Consider the following 21004-nt stretch of genomic DNA (forward strand, 5'->3'; position numbering starts at 1 on the left):
CCATTCTGACGTAATAGGACAGAGTAGAACTGCCCCTGGGGGTTTCTGCGACAGGAACTTTTCACGGGAGTAGAAACGCTCATATTTCTCCCAGTTTTTGAGAATAGAGAACTAGCTAAACCAAGGAAGCAGATGAGTTCCCACAATTCAGTATCTTTGCAGAATTACATAACAAAATATCAAGAGCAAGATCCTTGACAGACATAGTCGAAAACTGAGTCAATGCAGAGGAAAGGGTTAACTCAGGCATAGTGAATGCAGAGGAAAAAGACAACGAGATTAAAGCATTAACTGAGAGGATAGCAGACGTGGAAGTCACACAAAGCCAAGTCAGCCTTGAATTAACATCCCCAACAAATGCAACAGACAGTATCTCCAAGATAAATGTCGTCGGATCGAATCGTGTAGAACAAAGGATGAATTGACCCTGGAAAGGTAAAGGGGCAGATCAATTCTAAGAACAAATGGATTGGGAAGAATAACCACGAAGAAATATTCTTATTACAGTATTGGATTTTAATGCAAAAAATAATTTTTAAGGCATTCAGAACATATAGGGCAAGTCACTTTTGAAGGTGAAGATTGGTTAACCTGAGTTGTCCACATGAATGTTCAATGCCAACTGCAAAAGGAGCACCTACAAAGGTGTGAGGAAACGAAGGCACCATCAATAATACCATATCCAAAAAATTCTAAAATATTGTCTCTGAAGTGTAGATATGAACAGGTAGTTTCAAAAATAGATGTAAAAAACCCAGGGTTTATAGAATTCAAGAAACCTTGGGTTAGAAACACAACTCAGTGGCAAGATACTTGCCAATCAGGAGACTAAGGAAGACATTATTTAAACAAGGATTGCCACAGATGCAGACTTCCTTTGAACTTAGAACAGACACCCAACAACTGTGGGCGATATGGTCCTAAAACCATATTATTATAAACGTCAATACACAAAAATTAAAACAAGAAAAAGCGAAAGAACAACTTATTTGCAAAGAAGATGAAGGGTGAGTGATTATCCGGGTCTTTAAAAGCTGAATTCAGTACTATGCCCTACAAAACAGCGTTTGATGTTTTAGGGAAAGCGATCAAGGTGTGCGCCAGAAGAAAGAGAAGGGCAACCAAATTAGGGGACAGAAATGGGGGAGGAAAGACAGGAAGAGGAATAATTTATAAAGGGCAGTTGATAGCTAGGGTAAATCTTGTAAACTAAGAGATAGATGTTTAAAAACTGAAAACCAAACGCAGCCCTAACGAACTAAAAGCGAACTACAGTCTTCAGAGGGAAGCGGCGCAAACTTCCAGGGAGAGTAAGTTTGCCAATTGATAGCAGGCGAGAGCAGCCTGAGCTCCCGCGTCCAGCTCCCCAGCAGCGTTCATCCAAGGAGCCCGTCTGTTGATGGACAGCACATGGGTGAGTTCAGGAGGCATTGCAAAATTCCCCTTCGACGCAAAAATGGCACGCTATCATCTCACTGAACTTTGAACTTGTTGTCCGGGGGTACCCGTCTCTGGGGAAGGACAGTATGCGTGGACCAGCAAAAATGAGGAAGACCCTCCCTTGTCCTGATGGATTGACACAGTGGCTGCAACAATTGACTAAAACCAGCCGTGCTTGCGAGAACGATGCAGGGCGGATTGATGGTCGGGGCCACCGTTTGTGAGAAAGGACTTGATGGCGCTTAACAATAACACCACGCGTGCTACTTTTATTCTGTACAGAAGAACTTTCCTCATCAAACATGGCCACTTTTACCCTGAAATAGGTCTACTCATGAAAAGGTAGATCTTTACTTAATTCTTTACTTTGAATTACCAGTATTTAGGTTAAGGAGTTTGTGGCCAATGTCTGATAAGAAAGTTTTGTTTCCTTCCTTCCTTTCCTCTCCCCGCCCCACTTTTCCCATTCTTTCTTTCTTTTTCACCTTCTTTGCTTTACTTTACTTTACTTTAAGCATTGGGCTCATCCGAATGGTCAGCAGTTGAAAACCACCGGTATAATTCCTCGGGAGAGAGACGGCTTTTTACTCTCATAGACACTTACAGCCTCAGAAACCCATGGGGGCACCACGAGTCAGCATCGACTCCGTGGCAGTGAGAACTGAGAGAGAATTATTTTCATAATACTTTATTTTTATTTAGAAACATATGAACTCATGGGGTTTTATATATTTAATTAGATTTAATAATGGGTTTGGTTCTGTTAGAAACAAACGTTTTATTATGGTCTTATAATTATATCATACCAAAGATTTATTATTATTATTTTTAATCGTTTCATTAGGGGCTCATACAACTCTTATTACAATCCATACATACATCAATTGTGTAAAGCTCATTTGTACATTCATTGCCCTCATCATTCTCAAACCATTTCCTCTCCACTTAGCCCCTGGCATCAGCTCGGCATTTTTTCCCCTCCCTCCCTGCTCCCCACTCCCTCATGAACCCTTGATAATTTATAAATTATTATTTTGTCATATCTTGTCCTGTCCGACGTCTCCCTTCACCCACTTTTCTGTTGTCCATCCCCCAGGGAGGAGGTCACATGTAGATCCTTGTAATTGGTTCCCCCTTTCGAACTCTCCCTCCCTCTACGCTCCCAGTATCGCTACTCACACCACTGGTCCTGAAGGGATCATCCGCCCTGGATTCCCTGTGTTTCCAGTTCCTATCTGTACCAGTGCACATCCTCTGGTCTAGCCAGACTTGCAAGGTAGAATTGGGATCATGATAGAGGGTTGGGGGATCGGGGACGGAGGAAGCCTTTAGGACTAGAGGAAAGTTGTATGTTTCATCTTTGCTACATCGCACCCTGACTGGTTTGTCTTCTCCCCGAGACCCCTCTGCAAGGGGATGTCCAGTGGCCTACAAATGGGCTTTGGATCTCCACTCCGCACTCCCCTCCTCATTCACTATGATAAGATTTTTTTTTCCTGATGATGACTGATACCTGATCCCTTCGACACCTCGTGATCGCACAGGCTGGTTATTTTACTAGCTGTGAAAATTTAGTTGTTACTAAAATAAAAGTCTGCTGTTAAAGAGCGATTTATATTTGAATTTGAAGATACTTGGCACGCACCTTCATAACTTCAGCAGGAAAAAAGGGGGCTGGATATAGAGCATAGGTGGGAAAATGTTGCTGTTTTAAAATGAGGTGTCTACTTGGAAATTTATATCACACAATGTCTGCTTAAGTTTAGGTTACGAAAGAATTAGATGAGTCAATATGATTTATTCCGGAAGATCACCACGCCGTAGTAAGTGGGGGAAAACACAAGGTTGTAAATTTTATAAAAGAAATGTGGAGCTAGGTATTGTGGGGCGAGGTGTGTTTGCGTGCTTCGTAGGCGAGGTGGGACTCAATGCAAAAGCGCGCTCGGTGGCCGGGCACCCCCGGGCTGCCGCACCCATCCTCCCGCCCGCAGGTCCGTGCCCGCGGCCGGGCGGGGACGGCGGCGCCCAGCAGAGGGCGCCCCTCGCCCATTTTCTGCGCGCGGACCCTCCGCCTGCGGCTTGGGCGCGACCAGGCTCCGCCAGGGCCAGCCCCAACCCTGGTTTAAAATGGACTCCGCTGCCCATTGACGGCCCGGGCGCTGAGATGTCATTTCTGGGCACGTTTCCTATGACACCGGATGAGCGTGGCGCGGAGGGAGGAGGGGTCGCTCTGCCGGTGCGTGTCCCACCCCCGGGCCTCCGGGCCTGTCTGCAGAGTAAAGTCGTTGGTCCAATGGTCCCCGAGGTCCATCCCATGGCTCAGCTCCTCAGATCCAGGGTGCTACTTCCCACGTCCCCTTCACGGTTTCCTGGGCAGAGGGTCATAGAGGGCACCAGGAAAGTGCACTTAATAAGCTGAGTAAGAAGGAAATGGAGAGGATACCAGAAAGCTGGGTACTGGATGGAGGGGGTCTGCCGGGAGAGGAAGGGAGAACGCCCAAGACAGTGGCTCAGCGGCTGGTCGCTAAGCCCAGGCGCCGGAGCCGGCTCTGCGGGCAGTGACCTTCCAGATGGTATCCAATCCCCCAGCTCCAGAGAGCGCAGACTTCCAAAGAGGATTAACCCAGTGCACACAGTGGGCAGCCGAGCTGGTGCTGCCATTGCCATCTGCAGCCCTAAGGGGAGTCCTTGGACTGTCCCCCTCTGGCTCTGTCTTGTAGTCAGCCCCTCATCTGACCTCTATGCCCCTTCATTCACAGGGCGACTCAATCGTGTCATGCTGATTCATGGGGACCCTATTGCACGGGGTGGAACTGCCACCCTCTGAGCTTCAGGCTGTAATTCTTTATGCTGTCGAAAGCTCTACAGCTTAAATTATGCTGTACGTCTAGTATTTTTTCCTTATTATTTATTTTAAAAATCATTTTATTGGGGGCTCGTACAATTCTTATACATCTAGTATTTTGATGCAGGCTGTCTTTCACTCCCCCTTTTCCACCTGTGAGCATCTATTTACATTCTTGATTATTTCACAGTTTGGTGATTCAGGCCCTTGGCTCCTTCTCCGTCTCTCAAGGTGGAAGGTGATGAAACTAAGTCATGTCTACTTTGCTCCTAGTTACTAATGGAGTTTTAGGACAGAAGCAGAGACAAAGGACCGGTCCATTCTAGTACATTCTAAGAAAAGAAAACCCTTAAGTCCATCCATTCTTGAATTAGTTCTTCAAATACGAAAATACCACCCACTCATGCTGTGTCTGGGCCTGACTTCTCTAATGGTTTTGGAGTCTCAGGGCAGTCACACCCAGAAGATCCCATCAGAGCTTACATTTGCGCACTGCATACTCTGTCCTCTGCTCTCTCCTGCGCGGGGAGTTCCCCCATCAGAAGCCTTTCTCAAACAAATCTGTGTGGCAAGGGTACTCGTGGGAAGCAAAGATTGGGAGACTTTATCCCACCTCCTTGGGGCATGCTATCAATAGGGTCTAGTGTCTGGAGAAGGATGTCAGGCACGGCAAAGTGGAAGAGGAGCAGAGATGAGGGACCGCTTCAGTGGGATGGGTTTATACAGTGTCTGCAGCAGTGGGCTCAAACAGCACCACCCAGGGGCAGACAGTGCTGCATTTGGTTGTACCTGAGGGCACTAGGAGTTGGAATTGACTCAAGGCCACCCAAGAGCAACACTGTTCTTTCTCCACAGACTCCTTCTCTGCTACTTTACTATCCCCACCCACCTTCTCTTTGGAATCCTTCCTTCGATTTCGGCTCTGTGGCTTGGGATCCCCAAACGCCCCTTTCATTATCCAGAACGGCTTAAGTCTTGCTATCTTTACCTTTCCCGAAGTCCATCTCTCTGTAAGCAAAATGGTACAGTGAAGTGCGTTGTTAGGTCAAAGCCATCTCCCCAAAGGAAAAATGCAAGCAGGTAGACATCGTTGGGGTGGTGGTACAGTTTTGCTTGGTGCTACCCTGGCTGTGGATAAGACTCTGGTGGACACTTCAGGAGACTGTTACCAGCTTTTCGGAAGGCTCTATGGGCGTCGCACTAAGGGTCATGTTTTATCAAACAACTCGTGGACTATGTAAATGAATGTGTGTAAATTTTACACGAAACAATAAATGCTTCTATTCAACAGAGTATATTGTGACATTTCATCTTTCATTTTATTTATGTAAAAAGACTATGTCTAACCTTCCGAATTTATTTCATGACCCCTAGGAGGTCTCTGTAGCTCAGTGGTACAGCACCTGCTTTCCCTATATGATGCAGGCAGTCAGTCGACCCTTCAAATCTAAAATCCACTTCCTGGGAGAAAGAGGAGACTCTCTGCTCCTGTAAAGATGTACAACCTCAGAAACCCACAGGGACCACTCTACTCTGGTCTCTAGGGTTACTACGAGTTGCAATCCACTCGGTGGCAGGAGCCCTGGTGACACAGTGGGTCAGTGTGTGGCTGCTAGTTGAAAGGTCGATGGTTTGAACCCATCAGCTGCTTGCTCCGTGGCAATCTGCTTCTGTCCAGATGACACGCTAGAATGCCCCAGATGACAGACAGTTCTACTCTGTCCCAGAGGATTGAAGTCACTCTTACGCACACACAACCCCCCACTGTAAGGTATGCTATTATCTTAACAATGGGGTTTCTGCCCTCAGGAAGTCTCACAAGCATCCAGCTTCCTCACTGTGTTTTTTGAATGAATATGAGCTACAGAGGCTTTTAGAAAGTAATCCTCAAAAGATGGGCTCCACCAGGAATGGGCTCAGCCCTACATCAATCCATCCCACCTGTCCTGTGCCCACAAATGACTCACATCACAGTGTGCAAGCATCAACGGGAACGCTCATTTTGGAACATCTGAAACTATTTTTTTTTAATGTCACGCTTTCTGATGACACAGCAGACAGAACACAGAGGCAACAGACACCCAACCTGAAACTAGGTCCCTCTGATCTCAGACAGAATGAGACGGCCGTGGGTGTTTCTTCTCAACACTTCAGTTCTTTTCAACGATGCGAACTAACTGTTCTTGGAGCCCTGTCTCTTTGTATTAGAAAAGTAAATGCCCCTTCTCTTATCCAAGAATGACCGTGAACCCCCCCACAGGGACTTCCATGTATGTATGCAAGGGGACAGGCTCACACATGCACACACACATACTCACACATGGGCACTCGTAGAGTGTGGAGACAAACCTTCACGGCTTGACTTTGATATTAAGTCTCAGCTTTCTCACATTTCCTATGTTTTCACACCTACAGCCTGGCTTCTCTATTTTCTAGGCAAGTCTCAGCAGAAAAAAAAAAGGGAACGTGATAGCTGGATGGTAATGTGTGAAAAAGCTTTCAGCACAGATTTGACTGCCTTTGGGCGGGGGAAGCGTATGCTAGACTGTCATAATGTCAAGAAATGTCTTTTCGACGATGACTTTCCCAGACCAGCCTGTGCGCATCCCTATTACGAAGCGAAGGATGACATACGTGTTGTTTCTGAGCATGGCATACCTGAGGATCAGGTGAAGTGTCTACGCATCGAAGGCTGAGCTGCCCTTGTTCTAGGACTATAGAATGCGATAGTGTTTTGTCTAGTGGCCCCTTAACTAAGGAACAGAGCCACCCACTCACACACCACATTCTTTTGTTTATAAACGATTTTTATTTTGATTTAAACAATGCAGTATAATTTGGGCACTGTCCTGGTGGATTTCACCCAGACACAGAAGAGTCCTGCTTTTGTTTAGTGATGCTTGCTTGGGGCACTTGAGGAAGACCGTCGAGGTACATTGATGCCAGTCTTTCTGTGCAAAGAACACACCCCATGTGTATTTGTGTGTCAACCGCGCTCTCCCTCTGGGAAGCATTCGCCTAAGCACTGCCATGCCAACGCCCTTTTACCCCAGGAGGTACTCTGAGAAAAGATCAAGGATCATTAATACAAACGGATCTAAAATATATAATATTGTTTCAGACATTAAAATGATTAACTTAAATGTCCTACCTAGATTTCCTTCTTGTTACTCCTTTACAATTTTCACCTAAGCCATGAAGCTGATCCTCCTGTAGTGGGAAAGAATAGTACAATGCACAAGAAAGCGAGAGAGAGAGAGAGAGAGAGAGAGAGAGCTAGAGAGAGAGAAAGAGTGCTCCAAGAGATGTGTGTGTGTGTGTATCTATATCTATATCTATGAATGATACTTTTGAGCTTTTTTATTGTGATCTCTTTCTTTAACATGTTGAGGCGTCAGGCTGGTGGACTTGAACACAGAACTAATCAATGACAGGACAATGGTGAAAGAGGACGCAGGGAGTAAAGCCAGGGCAAGGCTGTTCCTCCAGGACCCAAGGGCTGGTGAGAAAGAGACTAAGAAAGGATACAAGAGAAGGTCTGCGACTCTCTGCTCCAGGCTTTAGGACAGAACACAAATGCTCTTTCTTTCTTTTTCTTTCTTTTCAATCTGGGGAGTACAAAGTTATAGGTGAGGTGTTCATCCTCTTATTTGAAACTCTGGGGGAAGACTACCATGAAGGAGGCCCCATGCCAACTTGTGGTAGCCTGCCCAGCAGACAGTGTGGTCCGAAGGAGGCTCTTGTTTGACTCACGAGCCTTCCTCAGTGTGGCATAAACTGAGATGAGTGTCAAGACCATACCTGGGGCAGTCTCCACCCTTTCAGAGTTGAGGTGAATGCACAGCCGGATGGCATGCCTAAGCCTGAGAACCTGAATGGAGGGTGTATTAGAGACTTAGTATGGACCACAACCATTGACAGTGGAAGGAAGGAAGCTGAGTCATGAGCAATGTTCCGCCAGGCTCTGGCTAAGTCAAGGACGAACGAGCTCGTGAAATTGTATCTGTAAATACCAGCAATGAGTACTCGCAGGATGCCTGTGGATGATGCAGGTCAGCCACATCTAGTCCACATGCTAGAGCTGCCACTCACAGGGATGTCTGCAGGCTCTCAAGGTCACTCTTCCTGCTGCCCACATAGGTCACTCACTTCCTCATTCATTCTCCACCCAACGGGACTCCAGGTGCCAAGTTGGAATGAAAGGGTAGGTGGAAATTAGAGAAAGGCCAGGGTTAACCTAGAGTAAACATTGTAACTTAAAAGATGACCTAATATATTTTTGTTAAGGAGATTGGATACTTTATGAAATGATAGTGGGCTACTATCACAGGACGTTTGAAGGGAACCACATCAGTTAGAAACCACACCTTCATCTTTTTACTGAATCCTGGACGCTCTTGTGAATTGATTCGCACTCTCGCGACACTGATTTCCAGTTAGTGCTCTCCCAAGCCCTCCGCAGAGAAGGGTGCTGTGGGTAATGCGCCGAGACAAAGCTGAAGCTGGAGGAAACAGGAAAATAGTACCACAGAAAGGGGACTTCCCATTTTTTTAAATTAAAGGACATCATTTTAGAGTTTACATGCATAATCTTCATATCTAGAGCCCATGGTGCTAAGGGGCTCATGATACCAGTGGATTTGTGAACTTAACTAGTATGTATCATATTTTAAATAACATGACCCTTCCCCTAAGGCTCTGTATACTAAAAGGGGGTCTTGTGACTTACTTCATTATTTCAGTCTTTAGGAATCCTTTATTGTACCTCTTTGATTTGACTTGATGTAGAGGGAGGGAAAAACTCCCTAATTCCTATAAAGAAAATGAAAGACATTTATTGAAGCCAGTGTGTCACTCAAATGGGGGAGTGTGAAAACCTCAAATTTACTAATCACTGCAGAGAGGTGTAAATCACACATAATCATAGCACTATAGGAAGGACACATACAATATTCTGATTGGCTACAGTGATTCAGGTCACTTATAGGCGGGGCAAAGCAAACCAGGACTTTCTATCATTATCGGTTAGACGTATATAGCAGTGCACACTGTTCGAGTAAAAGATCGGATTTAAAATGCACCTCCTCAGAGGAGGGCACATCATTGTCTCAAAACAACAGCTGCTCTTGGGGGATAGATTGTTACATGTTTCACCCCGAAAGTTAGATTTCCTGGACATCTAACATAAAGAGTTTGTAAAGCTTGGGTACAGGGTTATAGTCTTAGAATAACTATAAACCTAAATAATGGAGTGGTTTTACATCAGCAGCTTTGAGTGTATGTGCAAGGTTAACTCTGAACTTTTATGATTAATTCAGTCACTTTAATTTTAGGTCCCAACCAGCCTTACTGCCGTCAAGTCAGTTCTAATTCGTAACAACCTGTCGGACAGGATAGAACTACCTCTGCGGTTTCTGAGACTGGAACTTTGTAAGGGAGCAGAAAGCCTTATCTTTCTCCCAAGAAGTGCCTGATGGTTTTTGAACTGCTGAACTTGAAGCTAGCAGCCTAACATATAACCACTATCCCACCACGGTGCCTGATTTTAGGTCAGACTTTTTTTTCTTTTACTTTATACCCCATATCAGGTTCCAAATCACGACAACTCATGTGTACCGGAGTAGAAATTGCTCCCTCTATAGGGTTGTCAGTGGCTGATTTTGTTTTTTAAGTGGATCACTACACCTTTTTTTGCAAGGTGCCTTTCAGTGCACTTGAACATCAGTCAGCAGCTAAGAGTGTTAACCATTTGCACCGTCCTAGGATTGCCAGAAATCATTAGCAACTTCATTATTTAGGTCGTCAAAAGCAGAGTCAATTTTCTACAGTGAGGTACTGCGATGACAATATTATTTTCTTTACTTTCTTAATAGCCTTCAACAAATATTAGGTGCCAGCTGTGGACTAGGCACCATGTGAGGCAGGCAAGATACAATGGTGAGCAGGTGACATAGCAGCCCTCATGGAATTTATAATCCAGTGGAGAATACAGACTATAGGTAGTTACCAAAATGGTGACAGAGATAACTACTAGGGTCTACAAGAATAATTCTTGGAAGCTTGGGAATGGATGGCTCTTTAGGGAAAGTACTATTGAACTGCATCATAAAGTGGCAGTAGGTAATAACCAGATTAAGATTGCATAGAAGAGGGTGAGATGACAAAGGAGAAGCAACAGTGAACTATGAACACTTGCACTACAATTAATACTAGTATGAGTGAGCTCCCACATGCTATATTATTGCCAAATGCATTCCCTAAATTGTGAGATTCACTAAATCACCTACAATATGGGTGGCTGACTGACCTGAGCTCATATTCCAGCTTTGATGTATGAATGAGTTTACGCATCATCTCAGATCTTCTGTTTATTCAACCGTAAAATGCGGATAACACTTCTTTGAAGAATTACTATAAAGATAAATTGAATTATCGATTTGGATATCATACATATTTTCTTTCTTTTCTTCCTACATTTTAATGAAGTCCTTCAGATTTTAAGATAGTGTTTCAAATAAAGTCCTGTTTTATTTTATTATATTTAAGGATTCATAGAACTTAGTAGGAGTTTTTTTTTTAACGTGCTTACATAATAAAGACCAAGGGAAGGGGTCTGTGGACTTGTTTCATAAGTAATTCTCCGGAGCCACATGGAGAACACAACTCTGAGGGTGAGTCATCAAAGGAGCGAAGCGCTACCCTAGGAGACCCGAAAGAACATATCATGCCAGAACTCAAATTCTTGCCATTTCATTTAGAAAGAAAACAGTGCTAATTTATTACAGCACTTTCCTCCCTAAACTCAAATTAGGCTTCAGAATCCTTCTCAACATCATGTTCCTGGTAACAACTCTTAACAGTTTGCCCCTCACAGAAGAGTGATGTGGGAGACACTGAAGAAGGAGAGGCTTCCTTGGAGGAAAGAAAGAAGTCTCCTGTTTTGGCCCAGCTGGGTCTTCTTCAGAGGTGCCCTTCCCCTGTCGGAGTGGGCAAGTGTGGTAGTTACATAATGTGGTGCCAATTTGGGACGTGAGAGGATTAAGAGTGAAGGGGTGGAGTCTAGTCTGTCAATCGGATCATAGTCAAAGTCAATGAGGCCTCGTGTAGGCATGGCCTTTTCCTGAGATCTCTGGGAATTCCTGTATTTCTTCCCTGGAGGCAGGAGATGCGCTCTCTATCTGTTCACTCCCTTGGAGGCTCCCTACTGACAAGGCTCACTTCCTGAGGGATGCTCTACTGACAAGACACATGGCACTATGCTGATAGACGCCCTGCTCTGGGAACTGGAGAAACCACGTGGAGACCCCTGCCAGTGCTGAGATGCTTACACCACCACTGGATCCAATGACTTTCTACCCACTGGTCTGTGATCATCCTGCATGCAGCATCATTGCATGTGTTTCATGAGTCTGAAGAGGACTTTACAGATCGGTATCAGACATATGGGATAATATTGGACTGATGGGCTTGGATTGGACTGGGCTGGGATGTTTTCTTAATATTCAATTGCTCTTGTATGTAAAGCTCTTTCTTACACACATATGCATGTCTATGAATTTGTTTCTCTAGCCCACCCAGACTAACAGTCAGCTTCCATGGAGAACCAGCTGAAGGGACTAGTGAAAGGGCTGTGTGCTCCTAGCTTAGTCCAATATGTAGGTACTCGGGGCAGTTGGAGAAGAGCTTCTAGGATAGCCCATGCTATTATCATGGTAATGGTGGTGGTTATCTATTTTCCTCTGTTCTGAAGCCAATTTTTTTTTTTCTTTTCTGGCTGCCAAATCAAAACCTGAGTCACAAATCAAGGTCTATAAAAATTTAAAGGAATTATTTGGAAATTAAAATGGATATGGACTAACCAACATGATTAATATCATTATGATCAGTCCATTTTATTCTGGAAAATGTTAAATTGACAAATTCTGTGACCTACATACAACACAATAATAATCAATACTATTAATTCGACAATAATAAAAACATTGGTGTCCTACTTTAAATTAAACTTATTAGAAAATTTTATAAGCAAAGATCCTATTTTTCTTTCTTATTGAAATCTTCATTAAGGTAATGATTGCGTAATTACATTTACAACTTTTTTTTCATGAATCTTTGGAACAGATGCAAAGTCTTCACAGTCTGACACAGACTTATAACCTTTAGTGTCAAAGGGATGCGGGTCCAAGGAATTCAATGATCATTACTTTATTGTTACACCCTAAGGAAATAGTAGAAATATTATAAAACCAGAGAGTGATAGAATCTCCTTTTATCCTAAGGAGGCTGTAGTTATTACTCCCAAATTTCAACGGAGAGAAAAACATTTATATTAACAAATTAGGAACCTGAGTCATTCAGAAGAGATGTTGATTATTATTTTTAATTCTTTGTCTTCTGTGATTCATTATAATTTAATGCTTTTTCATATTCAGAGGCAGAGCCCTGGTGGCACAGTCATTAAAGCACTTGGGTGTTGAAAGTTTGTTGGACACTCAGAAGAAAGATGTTTCCACAAGGATTTAAAGCCTTGAAAATCCTCTGAGGCAGTTCAACTCTGTCCTACAAGGTTGAGTTGGCATGGACTCGATGGCAGTGAATTGGGCTTTGATTTTGGGTATGTAATGGGAGAGAGAAAACAAGTAACATTCCTTATATTACCATATTGTAATAAGATACAGTGCACATTACCATATTCCTGGAAGTTATGATTTGCTCTACTCGCAATTTTTGAGATCCTGGACATGCCAGGGAGCTTTATAACCAGGTGCCTATCAAAGCACACCACCACTTGTCCATCAGTTTAGTGTATGGTGGTGACGTCTATGTTGCTGTGAAGCTAAAATCTGTGCTACTGATATTCCAATTGCCACATGGGTCACCCTTAGAGGACAGGTTTCAGAACATTCAGACTAAGACAGACCTACGGGGACCTGATGATCTACTTGAAAAAAAACAGCAACAAAAAAGAAAAAACAACCCCTATAGGATGTGTAGTGGAACAATTTCTGAAGTAGTGCCAGAAGATGAGGCCTACAGATTGGAAGGCACTCAAGGTATGATTGTGAAAAACTGCTTCCTCCCCAGAGTAGAATTTAATGGTGTGCATGGAATAAAACTTTCAAGAACTTCATTTGCAGGTGTGGCACAACTCAAAATGAGAAGAAACAGCTGCACACAACCATAAATAATTGGAACACAGAAAGCACAAAGTATAAATCTAGGAAAATTGGTAGCAGCGAAAAATGAAATGGAAATCAGAGATTGATATATCAGGTAGTAGTTGAAATGGATTGGTAGGGACCACTTTGAATCAGACAGTCATTTGGTCTATTGTGCTGGGAATGGCAATTCCTCATCAGATTCCTCATCAAAATTATATTTCAAGATCTGTTTTGAAGCTAAGCACTGCCAGTGATAGGATCATATCCATATGCCTACAAGGAAGACCAGTCCATCCAATGATTACTCAACTTCATGCACCAACCTCTAATGCCCAAGATGAAAATACTGAAGATTTGCCCCAACTTCCTTGACTTCCGCAGTCTGAATTAAATCAAACATGCAATCAAGATGCATTGTTAATTATTATTAGTGATATGAGTGTGAAAATTGGTAACAAAGAAGGACCCCATAGTGTGTGTCCCTGGTGACAGAAATGATGCTAGGGATTGCATGATAGAATTTTACAAGAACAATAACTTATTTATTACAAATATATCTTTCAACAGCAAAATGGCTTCTGTATACATGGGCCGCACGGGGAGAAAACACAGGAATGAAATTGACTAAATCTACAGAGAGAGACCATGGAGAAGCTCAGTCAAAACAAGACCAGACACTAACTACAAAACCAACTATCGATGACTAATACACAAATTTGAGATGAATCAGAAGAAAATTAAAACAAGCTCCTGAGAGCCAATGTACAATCTTGAGTCTGTTACACCTGAATTTTAGAGACCAACTCAGGAACACATGAAGAAAGCAAAAGGTCACTAAAAACAAAACAAAAAAACAGGAAATAAAGGATCAAAATTAATGCCAGGAAACTCTGAAATTTGTTCTTGAACTTAGAGTAGCTAAAGCAAATGGAAGAAATGAAGTAAAAGAGTTGAACAGAAGATCTCAAAGGGCAGTTTGAGAAGAGAAAAAAACTGTTACCATGAAATAGGCCAAGACCTGAACTTAGAAAGCCAAGAAGAAAGAACACATTTCTCAAGGTGTTTGAAGGAAAATTCAAGTCTTAAGTATAAAGATTGAAGGTCCTGTGGTAAAATATTGAACAACCCAGGAAGCATCAAGAGAAGATGGAAGGAATACACAGAGTCACTGTACCAAAAATATTAGATCAATGTTCAACCATTCGAAGCTACACAATGATCAAGGACTAATGGTATTAAGGGAACAAGGCCAACCTGCATCAAAAGGATTACAAAAAGCAAGAATTGATGGAATAGCAATTGGGATGCTTCAGTAAATAGTGGCAGCATTATAAGGGCTTACTCATCTGTGTCAAGAAATTTGGAAGATAATTTGTTGGCCTGCTGACCACAAGAGACCCATATTTGTGTCCATTCCAAGGAAAGGTGATCTAACAGAGTGCAGAAACTATCGATATCATTAATAGTGTTAATAACAATATCACGCACAAATAAAATTTTTTACTGGAGGCAACTGAGAAACAGCTGCAGCAGTACATCAACAGAAATTCAAGCTGGATTCAGAAAAGAACAAGAAGAAAGAGAGATTATTGCTGATGCCAGATGGATCTTAGCTGAAATAAAAGAAGGTTTAATTATGGTTTCCCCCGCCCCGCCCCCTGCAAGGTTTTATTGCCTATTGTTATGGATCAAAATAAATCATGAATTTGATTATTCAATATTGAATTTGAATTTCATATTGAAAAGAATGAGGATTTCAGGATTTAATTGTTTACACAAAACCTTTAGGTAAGCTAAGAGGCAGTCTTTGGAACAACAACAAAAGGGTACTGCATAATTAAAGCCAGGAAAGGTATATGTCAGGTTTGGGTGTAGCATTTTACCATGCCTATGCAATCTGTATTCTGAGCATATAATCCCAAAAGCTGGACTATACGCGGAAGAATGTGGCATCAGGATTGGAGGAAGATTCATTAAAAACCCGAGTCATTGTCTAATTGTCTAATTGAATTGGACACTCCCCTACAAAAGGATCACAGGGAAGAAATGAGCCAGTTAGGGTGCAGTATAGCACTGATGAAACACACAACTTTCCTCTAGTTCTTTGGTGCTTCCTTCACCCGACTTCATGACCTCAATTCTCACAAATCAGATTAGACCAGAACATGCACACTGCTACAGACAAGAGCCCACAACACAGGGAATCCAGGATACATAAAGCCCCCAGGGCCAACAATAAGGGTAGAGATACCAGGAGGATTAGGGGAGTGTGTGGGGACAAAGGAGGAATTGATCACAAGGATCAACCTAGAACCCCCTCTCAGGGGGACAAACAACAGAAAAATGGGTGAAGGATGACAGAGGATGAAGTAAGATATGAAAATAATAATCTATAACTTATCAAGGGTTTGTGAGGGCGGGCGGGAAGGGTGGGAGGGGGAAGAAATGGGGAGCTGATGTCAGGGGCTCAAGTGGGAAGAGAATGCTTTGAAAATGATGATGGCAGCATTTGTGCAAAAGCGCTTGACACACTGAATGAATGTATGGATTGTGATAAGAGATGTAAGAGCCCCCAATAAAAGTATTTAATAAAAAAAAGATTTCAGCACTGAAAAAAAAAAACCAAACAAAAACCCCGAGTCACGTAGATGATACAAGCTTGCCTGCTGAAAGTGTAGAGAACTTGATGCTCTTACTAATGATGAGGAAGGATGGTAACATTTAGTAGAGATTACACCTCAAAATAAAGGAATCAGAAATCTACACAGCTGAACCCATAAACAGAAGATTGAACAAATCCATCTGGGAAAACAACAGTAACAACAGTGGGCTGCTGCTGGTGCAGACAGGGTAGCTACGGGGGGCTGTTTCACAAGTATAAAGAATATTGTGAGCTAGGTCATGCCCCAGATGAGGCAGAGGGCCAGAACATCGCTTATGATCTCAGACTTGTATTTTTTTTGTATCTCAGCATGATAATCTTTCCCTGATATAGCTGATCACAGTTTATAAGGATATATTTATTTGCCACATAATACTGTTTATCACATTCATTAAGCCATAAGCGTCATGTATATGGAGATGATCTATGTTTTGGCTCACTTTCTGTGTGTATGCTAGCCCAAGAAGTAATTGCTGAGAGAATGAATATTAACCTCAAGGTATTTTATGAGAATTAAAAAGTCATGTTTTTCAATAAATGCATACGTAAAAATTACATGCCTCATATGCTTCCTGGCCCAGAATGGATATTTAATAAGTGCTTATGGGTTTCAGAATGAATCAAGTGGGAGTTTTTAAAAGAATAGGTACTGGTATATAAATTAAAAACCTTTAAAACTCTGAGTACTTATATCAGTCCCTGCCATTTTACTGATAAGGAGAATTCTGGCTATATTTCTTCACGGCAGGTTTGTCTGTCCTGGCTGTTTTCTTTCTTTCAATAGTTACACTGGCATCTATTTCACAATTCAATTATTTGAACACGTTAAGAGAATTTGTGCCACCATCACCACAATCAATTTCAAAAATTTTCTTCTTGGACTTGTTGTTAGCTCCCCATTTTCCCTCCTTCCACCCCTGCCATACCCCTAGGCAATTACCAATCGAGTAATTGTCTCTATAGATCTCTCCGTCCTGGATTTCATATCAAGAGAAGAATGAAAAAGTGCACAAGCAGGAAGCAAGCAAAGAAAGAGACAATGACTAGACAAGACAAAAAGATCACCTCGTTGAAAAGAAGGCAGAAAACATTTGAAACTGAAACAACTTTAAAATTGGTCATGAGGGAGATCAAATGATAAGGCATGATTACATCTTAGCCTAACCACATCTACCTTAATCCACTTTACAACACTCTGTCCGCTAGCAAGGCCATTCGCATCCTTGGACAATGTTCAGAGGGGACGCACTGGAAGCTTCATCCATGTGGGGATCCTGCAAATGGCTTCCACTGCCCTCCATAAGCTTCTGGAAACCAGGTCTTCACAACTGAAGTCTGATACCAACGTTGCTGATTTCTGTGAAAGGCCCACGTCATGCCCTCAAGGAGTTCACAGCCTTGTGGCAGAGATAACCTGAGCCTGAGAAACTTAGTGTTATGAACCTAAGTAACTGAAATGTGACTCTAGCAACAGAAACTAGTACGGTTAGCGTGGGAAGGAATACATTTTATAGACCCTGAATTTTGATCCCAGGGAAGCAGTGAGTGCAGGAACTTTGAGTAAAGAAGTGATGATGTCCGCTATCTTCTCTTCACCCCTCCAGATTCACTCCGTGTCATATTCTGCCCCTCAACCTCCTCCCTGAGCGCAAATAGTGCACACGACGAGATTATCTACATGGACTACGGTGCCTTCGGCTTCCACTGGGGTCCACCACCAGGAGATTCTTAAAGATTTGAATACCAAACAGTAAACTTCCGAACAACCCAATAGTCAAAGAGAAACAACAACAACAAAAATCGAGGACGTAATTTGGGCTGAATAAAAAGAAAAACTCAATATACCAAAATATCTGAAATGACAGAAAAAAAGGGTAGGACTTACCTATGTTAGAAAAGAAAGATCGCAAAATCAAAGATCTCTTTTATCACCATTAAAAAGAATAGAAAAAGGAAAGAAAACTAAATATAGAGAACCAAACTAAACTCTTTGCCATCCAGTCAATGCGGACTCACAGTGACTCCTCTCTGGGTTTCTCAGACTGGAACTGGTTACCAGTGGAGAAAGCCCAGTATTTCTTCAATGGAGCTGCTGGTGGTTTTGAACTATGGACCATGTAGATCACAGCTCAATGGGTAACCACTACTCCACCAGGGCTCCTACATATAAGGTGATTGAAAATACCATGGCTTGGTTCAGATGCATCTTAGTCCTCAAAGTGACATCCTTGCTCTTTAATGCTTTAAAGAGGTCCTACAGACTCCATTCATTAGTATTATAGTCACCATTTTTATCCAATGTAAACTTGGACTAGCACCTTTTCCCCAACCTCTTTCACTGAAGCTGATTTATGCACTTGTAATACTTAGATGCTCTTGTCACAGTCTGTATTAGTCTGAGTACTTTAGAGAAACAAATCCACAGCAACTCATGTATAAGAGAGAGTTTAATATAAGGGTTAAATGTGCATCAAGAAACATCCCAACCCAGTGCTGCCCAAGCCCACAAGTGCAACATTAACCCCTTAACCCATATGTCCAACACCAATCCGCAAAGTCCTCCTCCATCTCACAAAACAGATGCAATGACACTGACTCCAGGAGTCAGTGAATGTGTAAGCATCTCAGCACTGGCAGGGGTCTCCACACAGTTGCTCCAGCACCCAGGGCTGCATCAGGGTAGGTCCATGTGGCTTCTCCTCAGGGATGTCTTGCAGGAAGTCAGCCTTGCAAGCTGAAGCAGGGAACTGCTAAGGCAGCTGCACCCTGGTCCAACCATCACAAAGCAGAGACCCAAGAACTAGAAAGACGAGGCTCACCGAGCCATTTATCCCTCTGCCCTTCAATTAACCCCACATGCGTTTATCGGCCAGGTTGATACAATAAACTAACTAACTCACAGTCTATAGTCTTTCTTGGATCCTTCGACTTCTTTACATTGTAGTGTCCCTTGGATTTTGATTAATGTCTAAGATCATGTGTCCTTGTGAGAGAAGGAGTGATAACCTCTTTACATGCCAGAGCTAAACATGAAAGTCTCATGATACCTCTTTCAATCTGCTGTTTATTAATTTTAGTAGGCTTGGAAGTCTTATTATTCAACCTTTTAATAGTGGTGTAAATGAAGTATAAGTAGGACACTAAAGTGGAGGACAGTTGAATACTAGTGCCTTGAGATCCTGGTTTTTGCTATAGAAGAACAAGTCATCCATCTCTAACATCCTGTCTCTTTGCTGTACTTTTGTGTGTGGCTAAGAGTGCTGTACAGAGAGACAGGTGACCTCTCCCCTCCTATTGATTAATTTAATCTTAATTCATAAAGTTGTGCTTTGGTTTATGAGGAAACCTCTGTTTTTAAGTTAATGGTAACATTATTTTTGGTTATGTTTTTTCTGTTTTGAACTAATACTTCTAAAGTATTTATCATTCTAAGTTTACACAAAATAAATAAGAAGGATCTAGCTGTTTGAATTTTGAGTAGACTGTGCTTGTTAGCTGCTGGAAGCCAGATAATAGTTCCTAAATGTCATTGTGTGCAGGGCACTTCACTGGGTTCTGAACCTTGAATTAGTTCTTTTTGTCCTTGTAACAAACTGTTTCTCTATGGTTTTCCCACAACTGTTGTTATATAAGAATTTACAGATTTGGCTACAGTGTAAAGCTTCAATAACAAAAGAAATCATTTAATAAGTAATTCTTTTTTTTTACTAGAGAACAATTCACCCATTATCTTTCTTCTCTTTTTAGTCCTGTGGCACTCATATACCCAAACAAAGTTATTTAAATTTTCTTTTTATTGAAAAAAGAGCCACAACAAAACGCACTGGAGGAACAGTTTCTACACGCACAGACAAATGCCACTTGTTTGTTCTTCACACTGTGTCATCGTTTCCAGCATCTCTATCCATATTAACTTTGCTCTCTACGCCCCACACTGTCCTCTATAGTTGTCGTTAACTGCCCGCAAGGGCCTGGCTCATAGGAACACAGTGCACAATCCAACAAAGGGCTACTCGTGCCTGAGCCATCCTCAGAACTGTTGTTCTGGTGCAGCCTCTGTGTCAATCCATCTTGCTGAAGTTCGTCCTCTTTTTTCGCGAATTCTCTCCTAAAAACATGTCCTGCTGATGACACGTGCTCTAGAGTTACTGCTCTCAATTTGATTACATACAGGTAACTCGTTAAAAGAGAAACATTCAAAGCTAGCACTTTTAAAAAATTGAGCTAAACAATTTTATTTACAGATATCTGTGTGTCATAGCTTTTGTTCAAGATGAAAAGATTATTCCAGGACAATAGATTTGAGGATGCCCTCAGTTTCAGTGTCTCTAGTAAGTCTGGTTTCCATAGGAATTTGTTGCTTTGCTTCATCTTTTTCCTCCGGTTGATCAGGATCTATCAATTGGGTTCCTGATCAAAATAGTCATCAAACAAAATTCTTGGCGTATTTCTTTTATAATGAGAGAGGAAATTGGATGATGATGACTTTGATTAGAACTATTACCCACTGCCATTGAGTTTGTTTAGACTCAATGTGATGGTATGGTTTCCATAAAGTTGCTGAGACTAAATCTTTGCGAAAGTAGATGGTCTCATCTTTCTTTTGAGGAACAGCTGATGGGTTTAAAATCTCTCTGTTATTAGCCAAGGGCTTCGTCAACTGCAACCCCAGAGCCCCTTATTGGAAAAGTGAGCATCAACCAAACTTAGGCTTCATGAAATTACACCAGGTTTGTATTATTTTTCTCTCTAGATTGTAAGGAATTTGTGGTCTCAACACAAGAGTGAAGATGAAGTAATTCCAAAGGAAGCATACCGCAGTCAATCTTGAGTGCAGAGGACCCACACAGGTTGGCATGTTCCTACTTTTCAAGGTTGAGAAGGTAGGCTGGGAAT

Source organism: Echinops telfairi, unplaced genomic scaffold, assembly GCF_000313985.2.
Source record: "Echinops telfairi isolate 266 unplaced genomic scaffold, ASM31398v2 ScPeMD7_3533;HRSCAF=4204_0, whole genome shotgun sequence".
Lineage (NCBI taxonomy): Eukaryota > Metazoa > Chordata > Mammalia > Afrosoricida > Tenrecidae > Echinops > Echinops telfairi.